The 20,244-nt window shown below is 39.2% G+C and overlaps 1 pseudogene; it reads right to left on the reverse strand.

Annotated features, from left to right (window-relative positions):
- Positions 1 to 12,715: 12,715 nt before the first annotated feature.
- LOC122710026 lies at positions 12,716 to 13,887 on the reverse strand (annotated as a pseudogene).
- Positions 13,888 to 20,244: the final 6,357 nt, after the last annotated feature.

The following is a 20,244-nucleotide window of genomic DNA, read 5'->3' on the forward strand; positions in this document are numbered from 1 at the left end:
TTGCTATGTCCAGTCTGTTCTCTTCACAGAACTCTGTCAGTCTTTGCTCTCTTTTATTTTGTACTTCAAGGCCAACGTTGCCTATTACTCCAGGTACCTCTTGAGTCCCTAGTTTTGCATTCCAGTCCCCAAGATGAAAAGGACATCTTTTTTTTTTTTTTTTGGTGTTAGTTCTAGAAGGTCTTGTAGGTCCTCATAGAACCGTTCAACTTCAGCTGCTTCAGCATTATTGTTTGGGGCATAGACTTGTATTACTATGATACTGAATGGTTTGCCTTGGAAACATACAGAGACCATTCTGTCATTTTTGAGAACGCACCCAGGTTCTGCATTTTGGACTGTTTTGTGTAGTATGGGGGCTACTCCATTTCTTCTAAGAGATTCTTGCCCTCGGGAGTAGATGTAACAGTCATCTGAATAAAATTTGCCCATTCTGGCCCATTTTAGTTCACCGATTTCTTAAAATGTCAATGTTCACTCTTGCCATCTGCAGTTTGACCACTTCCAATTTACCTTGATTCATGGACCTAACATTCCAGATTCCTATGCAGTATTATTCTTACAGCATCAGATTTTACTTCTATTACCAGATACATCCACCACTGGGCATTGTTTTTGTTTTGACTCCTTCTCTTCATTCTTTCTGGAGTTATTTCTCCATTCTTTTCCAGTGGCATGTTGGACACCTACTTCCCTGAGGAGTTCATGTCTTAGCGTCATAAATTTTTGCCTTTTCACACTGTTCATGAGGTTCTCAAGGCAAGAATACTGAAGTGGCTTGCCATTGCCTTCTCCAGTGGACCATGTTTTGTCAGAACCCTCCACCATGACCTATCTGTCTTAGATGGCCCTACATGACTTTGCTGCCCTCCAAATAAATTCATCCATGCCATCTTACTAGATCCCATATATGTGCATCAGTACACAATGCCTTATCTTTCTCTGTCTGACTTACTTCACTCTGTATAATAGGCTCTAGGTTCATCCACCTCATTTGAACTGACTCAAATGTGTTCATTTTTTATGGCCAAGTAATATTCCATTGTATATATGTACCACAGCTTCTTTATCCAATCATCTGTTGGTGGACATCTAGGTTGCTTCCATGTTCTAGTTATTGTAAATAGTGCTTCAGCGAACATTTTGGTACATGTGTCATTTTCAATTTTGGTTTCCTCAGGGTATATGCCTAGAAATGGGATTTCTGGGTCACATAGTGGTTTTATTCCTAGTTTTTTAAGGAATCTCCATACCATCTTCCATAGTGACTGTATTGATTTACATTCCCACCAGTAATGCAAGAGGGTTCCCTTCTCTCCACACCCTCGCTGGCATTTATTGTTTATAGACTTTTTATGATGGCCATTCTGACTGGTGTGAAGTGGTATCTCATTGCAGTTTTGACTTGCATCTTTCTAATAATGAGCAATGTTGAGCATCCTTTCATGTATTTGTTAACCATGTGTATGTCTTCTTTGGAGAAATGTCTGTTTAGGTCTTCTTCCCACTTCTTGATTGGGTTGTTTGTTTTTCTGGTGAAATTTCTTGATTAACACTATTGAAGATGAAAGTCTCTGCAAGATAGAGACTCCTGCCATTTCCTTCCACCAAAAGAAAATCGCCTGGCTTGAAACAACCTTTTCGTTTGCCAATATTTTCTTGTCCTATTCTTCTGCATATGAAATCTTCTATTTTGTACAGCTTCTCAGAGCACCTATTTACTACTTGAAATTCTGTCAGCTCATGAATCTTTGAATAAAGCCAATTAGATCTTCAAATTTACTCAGTTGATTTTTGTTTTTAATACTACAAATGGATTATGGTGTGATTTATCATAATATTTATTTTTACTTTCTGACAAATATTTGTGTATTTATTAAAGTTGTCTACAACTTAATTCACAAATATTTGTGAATTCCAAGTAATGAAATATACTAATAATATAAATAAAGAACTTTCATTATTTTTAAAATAGACTAGGCTTAACATACAATATTATATTAGTTTCAGGTGTACAATATTTGATATTTTATACATTATGAAATGATTACTATATACCTCTAGATACCATCTGTCACCATAAAAGTTGTTACAATATTACTGACTATATTCTCTATGCTGTACTTCCTCATGACTTATTTATTTTATAGTGGAAAATTTGTACCTTTTAATCCCTATCACTTATTTTTTCAGTCCCCTACCTCTCTCCACTCTGGTAGCTACATTTGTTCTATGACAATTTCTGTTTTGTTTTTTAGTGAAACATATAAATGAAATCATACAGTGTTTTTCTATGACTAATTTCACTTAGTATAATACCCTTCAGACCCATCCATGTTGCTGCAAATGGCAAGATTTCCTTCTCTCTTATAGTTGATTAATATTCCATTATACATGTATTCATATTTTGTTAAATGTGTCTATATGTAAGTATATGTGTGTGCAGCACATCTTCTTTATTCATTCACCTATTGATAGATAGGTGATTCCATACCTTGGCTATTATAAATAGGGTAGATACATGTTTTTGAACAGTGTTTTCATTTTCTTTGGATAAATACCCGGAAATGGAGTTGTGGGACTATATGATTTTCGGTTTTTTTGAGAAATTTCTACACTGTTTTCCATAGTGGCTGCACTATTTACATTCTTACCAACAGTGCAAAAGGGTTCCCCTTTCTTCATATCTTTGCCAACACATTGTTTCTTCTTTTGATAACAGCCATTCTTACAGGTGGCTTTGATTTGTATTTGATTATTGATATTGAGCATCTTTCTATTTGTCTGCTGACCATTTATAAGACTTCTTTAGAAAAGTCTATTCAGATTCTCTGATCAATTTTTAATCAGATTTTTTTTTCACTAAATTGTATGTGTTCTTTATACATGTTAGATATTAACACTTTATTAGATATATCATTTGCAAATATCGTCTTCATTTTGCTTTCCCTTCATCACACAAAAGGTTTTTAGCATACCATATTTTTATTCATTTTTGCTCTTGTTGCCCTTGCCTGAAGTATGTGGGATCTAACTCCCTGACCAGGGATGGAACCCAGGCCCTGTGCATTGAGAGCACAAAGACAGCCACTGAACTACCATCAAAGTTCCTAAAGACCTTTCAATTTAAAAGTGAAACTGGCTTGTAACCACAATTCTGCCTTTGCTAAATATGCTTCAAATTATTACTGAAGTCAAAAAAAGGAAAAAGTAATAAACTCAGGCCAGAAAAAAATGATGGAATAAAACACACTTTACATGTATGAACAAAACTCTAAGTAGAAATTTAAACAAAATATTCCTTAAGAACTTAGGCTGCAAAGTTTCATCAACAAAAGTGAGCCTAAGACTTTTCTTCCATAATTTTAAATTACTGAATAAAAGGGAAATTTCCAATGGATTATGAAGGAGAAATATTATACACCAAGAACTTTATATTAGCCAACTCTCTTTTCTCTATAAGAGTATCAGGCTTATAGTTTTGGATATAAAGCATCTTATTTATTGCTATTAAATTATCATTCAGTAGAGTGAGTCATTTACTGAAAATGAAAATCTAGTCTGTGAGAGTTTTAATAAAAAATATCTGGTATTCTCTTAAATCATCATTAAACACTGCCATGTAGAACAGTATATCATGAATAACACAAGATGAAGAGTTGATTTCAACTCTATAATTTTAAACAAATTACATATCTTCACTTAATGATTTATGCAAGCAGTAGATCAGTACAATCAGCCTCTGTATCATCAGGTTCTGCACTCACAGGTTCAAGCTATTTTGGATTGAACTGAATCCGTGGATGGTGAACCTGGGTGGAAACAGAGGGTCAATTGTACTACTCCATTTTATATGAGACTTTAGCCTCCACCAATTTTGGCATCTGCAGGAGTCCTGAAACCTATAACTCCTGATACTGAGGAATGACTGTATCATAACCCCTGATACTGAGGAATGACTGTATCACCTTCTTCTAAGTCCTATTTCAATGTGAAAGAGAGTTAAAATGCTATAAAAGATATATATGTTTAAAATGTCAATAAGTAGCGACTATTGTTCTCAGTAATTCATATAATTAACTTATTTAGTCCTGGAACAGCACTGTAAGGCATGTAGTATTATTACTGACTACTTTGCAGGTAACAAAAACTCTGGTACAGAAATATTAAGTCAGAGAGCATTTAATTGGCAGAGCCAGTTTTCAGGCTCAGGCATTTTGGACCTATATTCTGTGTTTTGAGTCATTATAGAAAGAGATTCTTAATACTTACTTAGAAACTTGCAAATTATAAAAGTAGAGAAAGAGGTATTTTTGCAGCTTTTTAACATAGATTTTATACACTTATTTACTTCTTTATAAATGTAGTTGGCATAGTATAAGTTTCTCTATAAACTGCTCTGTTAGGTTAAACTAATAAAACAACTATATTTTCATATTTATGAAAAACTAAACTTTGTCTTTTTCTCAAATTTTAACCTTTGACCTTTTTTCTCAGATTTTTTTCCCTTTTTTTTACTGTTCAGAATCTGATCCTAAAACAACTCTAATTTCCTTCTCTCTGTAATACAGAAGATGTAGGCTTCTTCATTTTTCTATGTCTCCCCTATGTCATAGATATAATTGCTAAATGAACATGAAAACTCACATCTTCTGATGTACAAATTCTGATAATTTCTTCCCTTTGAGTTCAGGAAGAAACTGCACAGATTATGGGATACTGTGCTTGTGATTCAGTAACCTTATTATATCAAAGGTGTATCAATATTGCAGATATAATAAAAGGCACTATATATTGACTTTCTGGATATCAAGGATATTAAACCAGTCAATCCTAAAGAAATCAACACTGAATATTCATTGGAAGGATAGATGCTGAATCCGAAGCTCCAATACGTTGGTCACCTGAAGCAAACAGCCTATTCATTGCAAAAGACCATGATGCGGGGAAAGACTGAGGGCAGGAGGGGAGGAAGGCATCAGAGGATGAGATAGTTGGATGGCACCATCAATGCAATGGACATGAGTTTGAGCAAACTCCGGGAGAGAGTGAGGGACAGGGAAGCCTGCCGTGCTACAGTCTATGAGGTTGCAAAGAACTGGACACGACTTAGCAACTGAACAGCAACAAATATATTGACTTTAGGTTAATCAAAAGGGGCATTTCCTGACAGGGCCTGATCTAATCAGGTGACTACTTTAAAAGATAATCTAGAGGTTAGCAACAGAAAGAATCAGGGAGAGCTGAAATGAGAGGTTCTCCTGCTGAATTTGAATCAATAACCTGCCAAGTTTCAAGAAAATCAGGCGATTGGACTCCAAGGGTAGTATCTAGGCTCTGAGAGTGAGGTCCAGCATGCAAGAAAGCGTTGACTTTAGAATTTCAACTGCAAGGGAATGAATTCTGCTAACAACCCAGTTCAGCTTGCAAACAGATGTTTTCCCAGTGATGCCTCCACATGAGAAAGCTGACACTTTGAAGTCAGCCTTGTGAGACCCTGAATGAAGGATTCAGACAAACTGTGACAAGACTCCTGACCCATAGAAATTATATGGTTATAAATTTTTGTTCTTTTAAGCTGCTAACTTGGTGGTAATTTGATATTCAGAAAATAAAAGTCAATATATTCTATATTTGCTTTTTTGAAGCCCTTTTATAAGTTCAACTGTTTTTTGGTACTGATTATCTACTATTTGTATAAAGTGTCCATTTTATACCCACTGTTCAATTTTCCTCCACTCAAAAGCCTTTCCTGATGATTTCAAATCACTGATCTTCCACAATCTTCTTGTAACTTACCAATCTGACATACACAATTATATTATGTAATGCTAGTTCTATTTTCTACTTTTTTCTTTCAAAATTGAGAAATTTTTTATTTTGTATGAATTATATTGACAGATACGTTCAATCTGTGTAAGGCTAATGATGTTCACTGAACACTGTAATAGCATAGACAGTTTTACTGTAAAGTGTTTCATGATTTTCACTGTATAAACAATGCATTTTTATTAATAAAAGAGGCAGCTACTAAACTTACTATAATTCAATTATGAAAAATATAGAAGGGAGTGTATATGCATACACATGAATAAAAGAGATTCTGAATGAATTGTCAACAAACTGTTGCTAACTGTTATCAGGACAATGAAATTTTAGATGATTTTTATTTTCTTCCAAATGATAGTGAAGTTCAAATTATTTAGGATAAACCACACATTACTTTATAATCAAAGCAGTTTCCTTGTGAAAACTAGATAGGGAATTGTGAGAAACTATATACTAAAATATTGACAGTGACTATCTTTGATTGATGAGAAAATGAATAGTGTTGTTTTCTGTTTTTATTATAGCAATTTAAAATTATAATTTGAATATATACTCTATGCAAACAATTTAAACAACACAGGGTACATAGAGTAGATATTGAAGATATTTACCATAATACGTGTATTTCTGTACTCAATCCTAACGTAATGCTTCTTTCAATTAAAATACACTTTTTTTTAAACAGTTTCATCCCCTCACATACAATAGTTGTGGGGGAAAGAATAGCAAAGAATCTATATCCTGAGAGGCAGAGAAACAATTTAGTACTATCTTTACATATTTTTTATGTAATCAGTTTCTTATTTATCTAGGTCCCAAAAGAAAGGGAGAAAAGAAAGAAACTCCTAGCCAAAGCATGCAATTTGATGCATTTTGACATGTATATACATTTGTAAAATCACTGCTGACATGAAGGTACAGAATATTTTCATCACCAAGTGTTTCTTTGTACTATTTTGGAATCTTTGCACACTGTTTACTGTCATTATAAGTTTGATTTTCTTTCGCTAATACACACACACACACACACACACACACACACATATATATAAAATAGAATCAGTGATCATAGACTTTTATTTCTGGCTTTCTTCACCCAGCATAATGACTTTAAGATTCATCATGTTGGGTTTTTGCATCAGTAGCATGTTCATCTTTAGTGCTGAGTAGCATTCTTTTGCATAGATATTTCACATTTTGCTTAGCCATACACCAGTTGATGAACATGTGTTGTTTTCAGTTTTTCACTATTATGAATAATAGTTGCTATGAATATTCTTATGCAGTTCTTTGTGAAAAAATGTTTTCATTTCTCTGGCGTATACCTATAAGTTGAATGGTGAATTTGTGACAGGTGAATATTTAACTTTTAAAGAAGCCACTGGACCAGATTTCCAGAGTGGTTGTACCATTTCATATTCCTACCAGCAGGGTATTCTCCAGCAAGTTGTTCTCCATCTTCACCAGTTTGAACTTAATTCTATTTAATTTCAGCCATTTTAAGAGTTGTACATTAGTATCACATTGTGTTCTTAGATTGTAATTCCCTCATGACTAATGATGCTGAGAATGTATGATAAATTCTGATTTATAACTTATTGTTTTAATTTTATGCTTCTTCCTTTATACTACTACCTAATAAATATTTGACAGTGTTAAAGTCATAAGGGCTTCCCTCAAAGCTCAGTTGGTAAAGAGTCTGCCTGCAATGCGGGAGACCCGGGTTTGATTCCTGGGTCAGGAAGACCCCTGGAGAAGGAAATGGCAACCCACTCCAGTATTCTTGCCTGGAAAATCCCATGGACAGAGGAACCTGGCAGGCTACAGTCCATGGGGTTGCAAAAGTCAGACATGACTTAGTGACTAAACAACCAAAGTCATAAACATTTTTATAGAAATTTTATAATTTTAGTCTTTATATTTAGAGCCATGACTCATTCTATGTTTACTTTTGTGTAGAGTAATGAGGTAAAGCTTAAGGTTCTTTTTTATTCATATGGCTTTTCAGTTCTTCAGGCACCAATCATTTCCAAATCTTTCCATTCTCCATTTAATCACCTTGAAAACTTTAGGGAAAATCAACGAAAGATCCATCCCAATTCTATTTCTATACTTTCTATTTTTCTTTTGATTTAGCATCTATCATCTTGCCAAACCACCTTCTCTTAAACAATGAACTTTTTTTTTTTTTTTTTTTTAACAATGAACTTTTATAATAAAACTTGAAATTAGGTAATATAAGCTCTACAACTTTTTCTTCTTTCTAAAAATACCTTTGAGAGAGTTCTAGTTTGGACAGGTTCGTGTAGAACCAATTTTCACCCCCTCTGCTTATCAAATACAACTATAAAATCCTAGAAATGACACAAGAAATAAACATACGAGAATTCTGAAGATAGTAATAGAAAGGTAAGGAGTTGGCTGACCACAGGAATGGAAGAATAGCCTTATTTCAGTGCATCTGGTGTTTCCCAACAGAGTGAAGCAGTATATTAACAGGTGTCTTCCACCCCCAACCTAGCAATAGAAGGCAGCCCAGGTAAGCTCATCCTTTGCACCAGACAAGTCCCTATGGCAACATCAGGCAAGCTTCACATAACTGTCAAGGGGTGCCAATTGGGAGTCCCAAAAAGGAGTGCCCAGGGGAAGCATTCTTGATCCCACTGAGGCTTAAACACTCTTTACTGTCTAGAGATAAAAAGGTGGAAGACCTGACTTTGCAAGAGAATCAGCTACACCAGATTTTGCAGCAATTCACAGTCTTGGGATTCTCCTCCCCTGCCCGGGGACATAGGCAGAAAAAGAAACTGCCTCAGTCTGGGAGGCCCATTTATTTCCACAGGTTAAGACTTTTTTCTCCCAGCTGGGGATATGAGGGCAGCCAAGGAGCACTTATCTCCATACATGCCTTTTCCACCAAGAGACACTCCTGGTGGTTCTGGAAAACCTGTTCTGCCTACTCATGCAACATCAGCAGAGACCAGTTTATCTGGTACATAAAAGTACATAAGCAGTACCAGATAAACTGTACAAAATAAGATTTCAAAGGCTTTCAAAATTAAGCTCCCACTGAAAACACAGCTTCCTCTACTCAAATACATAATTTTAAAAGTCTCCAAAGAAAAGGATAGTATAATGATTCTAAATGTATACACACCAAACTATAGAAACTCAAATGGCATGAAGAAAAACTGATAGAGCTGAAAGAAAAAACAGACACATATGAAGTTATACTTGGGGACTTTAATCCAACTACCCCCGTCCTCAAAAACTGAAGGAACTCTTAGAAAATCAGCAAACACATAAAGGACCTTAACAATGTCAGCAGCCAAATGAATATATTATACGTATATAGCATGTCACCCTTAGCTACATAAGGCTGCACATTTTTTTTTCAAGTGCTCTTGGAACATTCAACAAGATTAGCCCTATCCCAGTCCATAAAAAAAGAAAAGAAAAGAAAAAAAAACCAAAAACTTCAATACATTGAAAACATACAAAATGTGTCCTCTAACCATAATCAAATCAAATTAAAATCAATTTAAAAAAGGCAACTGTCAGATGACTTTATATCTTGATTATACTGGTAATTAAAAGAATGCACAAGGGTAGTAAACTTGCATATTTTTATGCACATATATCGAGCTTAAATACTTGAGTGTAGTGTTAAATAAATGGTATAACAGGCATCATTGTCTTGTTTTTAATCTTACAGGAAAAGACATTAAATATTTCAACATCAAGTATTTATGAGATTTATATTTATCCTATGTGCTGCTGTTGCTGCTGAGTCACTTCAGTCGTTTCCGACCCTGTGCGACCCCATAGACAGCAACCCACCAGGCTCCTCTATGCTTAATATTCTCTAGGCAAGAATACTGGAATGGGTTGCCATTTCCTTCTCCAATGCACGAGAGTGAAAAGTGAAAGTGAAGTCGCTCAGTCATGTCAGACTCTCGCAACTCCATGGACTGTAGCCTACCAGGCGCCTCCATCCATGGGATTTTTCCAGGCAAGAGTACTGGAGTGGGCTGCCATTTCCTTCTCCAGAGTGACTTTACCAAATTGAGTTTCTTTTTGTTTGCTGAGTGCTTTTTTTAAAGAATGAATAAGGAGTGTTGAATTCTGTCAAATTCTTTTTCTGCATTTATTGAAATATGTTTTATCTCCTTTGCTAATGATGAATTATATGGATTAATTTAAGTACATTCAAATGTCCTTCTATTCCTATTTGCTCAAAAGGTTCTATCCTCTTAATTATTGTTGGATTCAATTTGACAATACTATTAACAAATTTTATGTTTATGAATTTTATATTCATGGTGGATATTTGTCTGATTTTTTAAAAAATAATTTTATTGTCAGGATGTATATTCAGAGTTTTGAACATGCTAAGTCGCTTCAGTCATGTCCCACTCTTCTTCACTTCAAGCAAGATTATTGGAGTAGGTTGTCATCCCTTCTTCAGGGCATCTTCCCCACTCAGGGATCTAATCCTAGACTCTTAGTCTCCTGCATTGACAGGCGGGATCTTTACCACTACGGCCACGTAGGAAGCCAGAGTTAGTTGGTCTCAAAAAGTGTTTCAGAGAAGGAGAGTTCCATTCTCTTCTGCTTTATTAGAAGAAAATTAAAAAAAAAAAAAAAAAAAAGTCTGGATTGAATGTTTCCTGGAACTCTCAGTGAAAACATCTAACTATCAAGTTTTCTTTGTGAGAAATTTTTTTGATAATTCCTTTTTTTTACATACATATATATGGGGGGAAGAGAAAGAGGGGGAGGGAAGTAGAGAGAGGTCAAAGATCTGCAAAAGTCAGAATTTGAGCTAGCAAAGATTGATTGCTTGTTAACCATCTTGTTAACCAACCTTGTTAGGTTGGCAAAAACATGACTGCTCTTTCAGCAGCTCCTGGAGCAGGTGCAACCACTGATTTGCTGGGATTGTTAAGTACAGTAACCTGGAGACTCATTAGCCGCAAGTCTTGCTGGGATGAGGAAAACGAATTCTGGAAGTTTCCCGAGCCCATCATCGTAAAAACCAGTCTCCCAGTAGTTTCAAAAGCGCCACAAAACAAATCAACCCCCCCAACCTCAGCAACCAACAGCGGCTAATGGGGGATGCAGGAAGAAAACCACTATAAGAGATTGCTCAGTCGGAGACAGCATGAAAGTACGGCCACAACTACTTCCGGTCTAAGCCTGCCAGCCAACCCCAGCCAGCCTGCCTCTGAAGAACCTCAAGCATCATCACTGGTCGCCAGGCCTCCATGCCTGCCGCAGCAAAAGCTCTGCCATCCGCCCACTCAGGCTCCTGAAAAGGATCAGTCTTCGTCCTTTGCCTCGCGCGCTCAACGTCACCTTCATGGAGGCCAGGCTAAGGAAGCAATCGCGACTCCGGCAGCCGGCCTCGGCAGGATAGCTGCCTTGAGGCTTCTGTGAGGCTGCAGGCTTTGTTCTCCGACCCCACAGTGACCCGGAGGCTCGAGGGGGCCCAGGCTCTGGGAGGACACCTCCCTCCCCTGTTCTGCAGGGAGCCCACCTCTGTGCGGGTGCGAGCCTCTTGGAGACTGGCCCACGCTCCTTGGAGAGGCCAGTCAGACGTTAGGTACCTGCCATCTGTGCCCACCGGCGGCGGCGTGAGCCTCAGCTGACTCAGAGCCTCGGCTCTGCCTCACCGTCTCAAACAGAACAGGGGTGAACTTCCACGTGGTTCAAGCGCAGCGCCGACTGGAAATGGGGGTTCCCCGACTGACAGGCCCCACATCCTGAAGTAAGCCCTGTGGAGGTGCTGGAGGAGGCCTGGAGCCGAGGTCCAGTGCGGCCAGCTCATAGCAGCTGTGTGCCCTCAGGTCTGTGCACTCCAGTCAGCGGCTGTCGACTGCTCGCGGTGGGGTTGGGGAGGGCACTAGTGTCTTCGCTGGCTCTGTCCTCGTACCTCAGATTTTCTGAGTCAAAAAGACAGCTTTTCTCCTTTTAAAATTTTGTGTAGGATCTTCCCTTTCTGTTTTATTAATATGTACTTTTATCTTCATTTTATTTTTCATTTCTACTTCTAGTTTACTTTTAGTTTTTATTTTGTTATTTTTTATTTATTTATTTTTTCATTTATTCTTATTAGTTGGAGGCTAATTACTTTACAATATTGTAGTGGTTTTTGCCATACATTGACATGACACATGGATTTACATGTGTTGTTATTTTTTTAACATAGAATTTTGTGTTATAAAACCACTATTTATTTTTTGCCTGCATCGCTCAGCCTGAGGGATCTTAGATCCCCTACCAGGATCAAACCTTCACTTTAAGCAGTGGCAGTGCAGAGGTCCAACCACTGGACCACCAGGGAATTAATTCCCTTGCCTCCTTAAGTTTTGTATGCTGTATTTTGTATACTATTAAGATGAACTTATTCTATAATATCTCCTTTGGTTATTGTTGGTTTATCTGATGGGTTTTTTAAAAGTGGATTTAAGTAAATATTTAGTTTTCCCACATATGGTTAATAATTGCCGGGCCTGCCGGCTAGATGAACGGGTCGAGGACGCAATCACCAGAGCACCTGAGAAATAAAAGACTAGGAAAGACGGGGTTGAGAGGGATGGAGTCAGCTTGTGACTGATTCCGACGACTTTATTGAGGGGTAACATACATATATATACTAACAGGATTCACCAAATTTTAGATCAAAGACTTGCATACGTGCAGAACTGCAGACACTAGTTTTAGCTCAGGAGTTTTATCTTAACTCCAGCAGAGCATGGCAGCAGCGTCTTACAATCAGGTAAAGACTACCTAGACATAAGCCATTCACAGGAGCCCGATAATCTTATCAGAGTCAGGAAAATGGGCAAATGGTGGCTGCAGTGATTTCCTTGAGGGAGGTGAGAAAGGCCAATTTGCACTTTAACAAATCAGGGGTGGCGGGACAGAGAGGGACCTTTTGATCTCTCTCAGGGCCGAGAAGGGGCCTGAGCAGTCAGGCCGGCTCCCCGCATCTCCCCCTTTTCTTTTGACTAATGGCCATTATATCTCCCTCGAAGGAAATGGCCACGTTTGCAAACGGGAGAACATCAGCAATCTTTTATTTATCATCTCAGATATGCATTGACAAATGCAAGGGCCAAAACACAGCAATAACAATATGCATATAATGATGAAAATTATAGATTTCCACCAACCACTATGATACCAGGCAGATATCTGACTCCAAATGCTGGAGTCAGAAAAATCCATAGCGGCTACTTGTTGTTTCATATCTTCTAAAGCATCAGAAACATTTGAGGAATAATCAGGAATATATACACAACACTCCATTTTTATTAAGGCACATGTTCCCCCTTGAGAGGCTGTTAGAATATCCAGAGCCATACGATTTTGTAGAACGGCTTTTCTCATCTGTTTTTGTTCTTCATTAAGAGCCTCTAAAGCTCTTCTAGTATCTGTCAAAGCTTGTTTTGTAAAATTGTTCAAAGCCTCTACCCTGAGCATAATATCAGTGGCTCCTAAAGAGGGCACAAAAATTGAGGCTAAATAATCATACCAATGAAAAACAGAGCGTGACCACCGGGCTTTAACATAAGGTAAATTAACAGGTTGACTAATTTTTTGCTTATGAATTCTCCCAGGGGCAAACACAAACCCTAGGGTACATCTCCCCACCCATCTTACAGGGAGCCAGGGCCAAAGGTTGTATCCACAAATCCATCGAGTGTTATTTGGGGTTACCCATCTTATATCAGGGCTATTTTCCCAATCTGTCCCTGGCCAAGTAACAGACTTGTTGACAATAAATGTTACATCCATTACAGTCTTACATTTGTGGGTAGGCAATAGTCCCATATGTTTCATGTGATATCCTGGAAATTCTCAGCCTCCAAATGTTGGTACATGAGTCTTTTGCTCCCAGCAAATGTCAGCAGGGGTCAGTAGCTGTCCTTTTTCAGGGGTCATCCAGAAATATTCATCCCAAACTTGGTAGTAGTCACCCTCAAATCGATTAAAATCATTAGGAGAAGAAACAGATCTATTTTTGTAATATAAGTATGCATTAACACTCATGCATCTGCTGATTTGTTGGGAGAAGATTCTTCTGCTGTAAAGTCAGCCGACCTAATTGCTGATTCAGTGATCTCCTCCGTCTGGCTTACCAGCCTTTCCGGGAGCCAGCGCGGTGCTTCGGCATCCTGTGGAAAAACACATACCTGACCCCTCCCCCAAATTAACACGGGATCTGGGCCATGCCAGTTATTATCCAGCGGGTCTTTCTACAAGACCATCGGCTTTCTGCTGGAAATCTGAGGGTCCCAAAATCTCTGCGTGGCTGAATGTCCTTCTTTATCTAAAATTAAAAAATTTAAAATATATAAAGCGTGATTAAGGTAATTTCTGGGTAGAAGGGGGTAGAGCTCCCCCCTCTGTATTTTTTGAAGCTGTAGTTTCAAAGTTTGATTAGCACGTTCCACGATGCCTTGACCCTGTGGATTATAAGGAATGCCTGTTTTTAGGGTGATAGAAAAAGAGGAACAAAAATTTTTGAAGGCAGAGGAGACATAGCCGGGGCCATTATCAGTTTTTATAATCTTTGGCGTGCCTAAAATGGAAAAAGCATAAAGACAATGTGAGATAGAATGTTTTGCGGCTTCACCAGTCTGTAAGGATGCCACAATATATCCTGAAAAGGTGTCAATAGATACATGAACGTACTTTAAACGACCAAAGGAAAGGACATGAGTGACATCCATTTGCCAAAGATGATTCGGTAGAAGCCCGCGAGGATTAACGCCAAGATGTGGAACTGGGAGAAACTTAGGGCAAACAGAACAAGATTTAACAATTTGTCGTGCAGTCTCTCGAGGGATTTGAAACTGCAAACGAAGAGTATTACTATTCTGGTGATGTAGCGCATGTGATTGCTGTGCTGCTTCCACCTGTGAAAGAAAAACTCTAGTGTGAGAATCAGCCATCTGATTTCCCATAGATAGAGGTCCAGGAAGCCTAGTGTGGGCACGTAAATGTCCAAAGAAGCAGGGTAAGGTGCGCTGTTGCAGCAGAGACTGAATTGAACGTAACAAATGTTGAATGTTAGAATTCACAGTAGAAATAAAGGGAACAGTTTCTATATATTGCAAAGCATGAGCAATGTATTTGCTATCAGTAAACAAATTAAAAGACTGTGAGGAATATTGTGAGCATACTTTATGAACGGCTGAAAGTTCTACTTCTTGAGCCGATGTATAGTTCGTCTGCCAGGAGAAAGGGGTATCATTAACCACAAAGGCAGCAGTTCCATTGGAGGATCCATCAGTAAAGATCATAAGAGCATCTTGAATAGGAACATTAGAAACATTCTTTGGAAAAATAAATGAATGCTGGCTGGCAAAATGCAAAAGTTTATCAGAAGGTAAATGATTAATAATTTGACCTGTAAAGGAGGAAAATGCCAAAGCCCACGAGTCATTAAACTGAAAAAGCCATTCCTGCTGTTCTTTGGTATAGGGCACATAAATGTAAGCAGGATCGGCTCCCAACATTTCTCTGGAAAGACGCCTTCCTTTGGCAACGAGGAGGCTAATGAAATCAAAAAAAGGAGTAAGAACTTTTGAAGGCGATACAGGTAAATGGATCCACTGTAAGGGAGCATTTTGATATAACACTGCCATCGGGGTATGTTTAGAGGGAAACACATATAGTCCCCACGGTTGAGAAAAATCACAGTAGGTAGCAAAATGCTGAGAGAGGGCCTTTTCAACCAATGCCAGAGCAGCTCGCCCTTCATCATTTAATATTCTGGGAGAGGAAGGATTGGTAGGTCCTTTTAAAATATCAAACAAAGGTTTCAATTCTCCAGTAGTCAATTTTAGATAGGGACGGATCCAATTTATGTCCCCTAATAATTTCTGAAAGTCATTTAAAGTCTTCAGATTATCTTTTTGAATCTGAAGTTTCTGCGCTCGAAAGGTCTCTCTCTCTAGCCTAAACCCCAAATAAGAAAACGGCAGGCATCGTTGTACTTTTTCAGAAGCAATTTGCAATCCAAATTTAGTTAATTGAAGCAATAGCAGGTCATACGCTTGCAAAAGAATACCCTCTATACAATGAGCAAGTAAAATGTCATCCATATAATGAACTAAATAAACTTCAGGATAAGCCTTTCGAACGGGATCAATCGCCTGATCAACAAATTTTTGACAAAGTGTGGGGCTGTTAGCCATACCCTGCAGAAGAACTTTCCAATGATATCTTCGTGCAGGCTGTTTAAAATTTGTGGAGGGGATGCTAAAAGCAAAGCGATGACAATCATTAGGATGCAGGGGTATCGTATAAAAACAATCTTTTAAATCTATAATTATTTTATAGGTTGCACGTGGTATCCCAGCAGGTGAGGGCAAACCGGGCTGGAGTGGTCCCATAACCACCATGGTCTCATTAACTTTTCGAAGATCTTGAAGCAATCTCCATTTGCCAGATTTCTTTTTAATAACAAATATAGGGGAATTCCAAGGTGAATTAGAAGGCTCAATATGTCCTAAATGCAATTGCTCCTGTACCAACTGCTCAGCTGCAGCAATCTTTTCTTTGGTCAGGGGCCACTGATCAACCCAGACAGGCTCATCAGTTTTCCAACTGATTGGGTCTGCATGGATTACAGGAGAATCAGTAGCCCCCATTAAAAACACCCTAGTCCAGATCTGAATGGTTTTGAGTCGGGCAATATGGGTTGAGTAATTCCTTGATTATCTTTTCCTAGCCCCTGTTGAGGGAGGAGTCCTTGGTTTAACATCATGTTAGAAACAGCTTTATTTTGGGGCAAACATATAAACTCCCATTTGTTGCATAACATCTCTTCTCCATAAATTGACCGGGAGATGAGGGAGAATAAAGGGCTGAAAATCTCCTTCATGTCCCTCAGAGTCCCTCCAATGCAGGATGCGGCTACTCTGCTGTGGACTTTGAGACTGTCCTATTCCCCTCAAGGTGGAGTAAGCTTCTTGTTTGAGCCAATGTTGAGGCCAATGCTCCTCAGCTATAACTGATACATCTGCACCAGTATCTAAAATTCCTGAAAATTTTTTATTCTCAATAAAAAGGTCGAGTTTAGGCCGTTCAGCAGAAATAGACTGCACCCAATATACATCAGATGAACCAAAACCATCAGTATTGCGCTCTCGTCTAGAGGCAACTTTCCCCTCCATGTGAAGAGGCAACAGAACTAACTGGGCTATTCGTTGATTTGTGGGAATACTGATTATATTTAAAGGCGCATGAGCCATAATTTTGAGTTCTCCCATATAGTCTGCATCAATTACTCCAGGGGATACCGATAAGCCTTTCATGGTCCAACTACTTCTGCCAATAATTAAGCCTACAGTTCCTTTTGGTAAAGGCCCGAAAACTCCAGTGGGAATGGCTTGCATCCCCATCTCAGGTGTTAGTACTGTGTAGGCGGCGGCACACAAGTCCAATCCTGCGCTGCCTGGGGTAGCTCGGAGGAGGCTCTTAATATCGGGCCAGTTGGGTTGGGCTGAAGTTCGTTCTGAAGTGCCCCATAACACTGTTTCGGGGCCTGGGGCTGGCCCCTCACCCAGTTTCCCGACTGTGACGGAAGAGGTTTGCCATCCACATCTGTCTTAGATCTGCAGTCTCTAGCCCAGTGTTTTCCTTTCTTACATCTAGGGCATACATTAGGATTTTTGGTGCTATCTACGTTGTTTTTCTTAGGGCATTGTGCCATGCGGTGTCCCAATTGTCTGCATGAGAAACAACTGCCAGGAGGCCCTCCCTTCTTTACACTATTCTTGTTCTTAGTTTGTTGATATAAAACTTCCTGGATAGTTTTTCCCTGGATAGCAGCAGCCATAGACAATCCCTGAAGATAGGAAGGGCCGATGTCAGCACAAATTCTTACATAATCCGCTAAACCTCCCTTTTTCCTATAAGGTCTTAAAGCAGCCTGACAAGCAGTATTAGCATTCTCATATGCCATCTGTTTAGTTAAAATAGTTCCGGCTTCCTCATCTCCTATAATTTTTGACACTGCCTCGAGAAGTCAAGCGACAAAATCCTGATAAGGCTCGTCAGGCCCCTGCCGGATTTTTGATAAGTCCTCAGCCTTTCTATTCGAGGCAGGGAGCCTTTTCCATGCCTTTAGGGCTGCCTCATTGATTTGTGGATAAGCTTGTTCAGGGTAGGTCAATTGTTGATTAAGGTCTCTAAATTGTCCTTCCCCCATTAGCATGTCAAAAGTAACCTGCAGCCTATTACGGCGGTTACGGTCTTCAATGATGCCACAGACCTCACCGTATTCTGAGCGCCACAAGAGATAATCACCTCCTGAGAGACAGGCTCGCGCAACAGCCTTCCAATCATTAGGAGGCAAGTATTGAGATGAAAGACTTTCAATTATGGCTAGAGTAAACGGCGCAGTAGGCCCGTATTGAGCGCAAGCTTGTTTCAGTTCTTTCAGTTGTTTAAAAGGCAGAGGCTCATGATACCTCCGATGATTAGCATCTTGAAAAACAGGAAAAATCATAGAATATCCCTCAAGATTTTCACCCTGTTCTCGGGCTGTTTTCAGGTCCCTGTTTGGGCGCCACTTGCCGGGCCTGCCGGCTAGATGAACGGGTCGAGGACGCAATCACCAGAGCACCTGAGAAATAAAAGACTAGGAAAGACGGGGTTGAGAGGGATGGAGTCAGCTTGTGACTGATTCCGACGACTTTATTGAGGGGTAACATACATATATATACTAACAGGATTCACCAAATTTTAGATCAAAGACTTGCATACGTGCAGAACTGCAGACACTAGTTTTAGCTCAGGAGTTTTATCTTAACTCCAGCAGAGCATGGCAGCAGCGTCTTACAATCAGGTAAAGACTACCTAGACATAAGCCATTCACAGGAGCCCGATAATCTTATCAGAGTCAGGAAAATGGGCAAATGGTGGCTGCAGTGATTTCCTTGAGGGAGGTGAGAAAGGCCAATTTGCACTTTAACAAATCAGGGGTGGCGGGACAGAGAGGGACCTTTTGATCTCTCTCAGGGCTGAGAAGGGGCCTGAGCAGTCAGGCCGGCTCCCCGTAAATAATATCTAATTTAATTATATTATGATCAGAGTTTTTTCCCATGTTCAATTCTATTAAGTTGATTTAGACTTATGGCCCAGTTTATGGACCATCTTGGTGAATATGAGTGCCTAAAGAATGTGTATTCTGACATTATCATATGTAATATTGTATAATAATTTTTACAAACAAGGTTGTAGATGTTGATTCCATTAAAGTTTGTTTGTTTGTTTGTTTGTTTTTTGGTCTAGTTCAGTCAGTGCAGCTGACAGGAGCTATCCTATGTCCGAGGTCAGTGGCGGCGGCCGAGAGGAGCTACCCCATGTACAGGGAGCGGCGGCTGCATGGGCACAAGAGGACCAAGAGGAGCTACTTCATGTTCAAGGTCAGGAGGGGCAGCCGTGAGGAGATACCCCTCGTCCAAGGTAAGAGAAACCCAAGTAAGATGGTAGGTGTTGTGAGAGGGCATCAGAGGGCAGACACACTGAAACCATAATCACAGAAAACTAGCCGATCTGATCACAGGACCACAGTCTTGTCTAACTCAATGAAACTAAGGCATGCCGTGTGGGGCCACCCAAGATGGACGGGTCATAGTGGAGAGGTCTGACAGAATGTGGTCTACTTTAGAAGGGAATGGCAAACCTCTTCAGTATTCTTGCCTTGAGAACCCCATGAACAATATGAAAAGACAAAAAGATAGGACAATGAAAGATGAACTCCCCAGGTTGGTAGTTGCCCAATATACTGCTGGAGATCAGTGGAGAAATAACTGCAGAAAGAATGAAGGGATGGAGCCAAAGCAAAAACAACACCCAGTTGTGGATGTGACTGGTCATAGAAGCAAGGTCCAATGCTGTAAACAGCAATATTGCATAGGAACCTGGAATGTTAGGTCCATGAATCAAGGCGAATTGGAAGTGGTCAAACAGGAGATGGGAAGAGTGAACATGGACATTTTAGGAATCAGCAAACTAAAATGGACTGGAATGGGTGAATTTAACTCAGATGATCATTATATCTACTACTGTGGGCAGGAATCCCTTAGAAGAAATGGAGTAGCCATGATGGTCAACAAAAGAGTCCGAAATGCAGTACTTGGATGCAATCTCAAAAATGACAGAATGATCTCTGTTTGTTTCCAAGGCAAACCCTTCAATATCATGGTAATCCAAGCCTATGCCCCAACCAGTAATGCTGAAGAAGCTGAAGTTAAAGGGTTCTATAAAGACCTACAAGACCTTTTAGAACTAACACCCAAAAAAGATGTCCTTTTCATTATAGGGGACTGGAATGCAAAAGTAGGAAGTTAGGAAACACCTGAAGTAACAAGCAAATTTGGCCTTGAAGTA

This window comes from Cervus elaphus, chromosome 16 (assembly GCF_910594005.1).
Source record: "Cervus elaphus chromosome 16, mCerEla1.1, whole genome shotgun sequence".
NCBI lineage: Eukaryota > Metazoa > Chordata > Mammalia > Artiodactyla > Cervidae > Cervus > Cervus elaphus.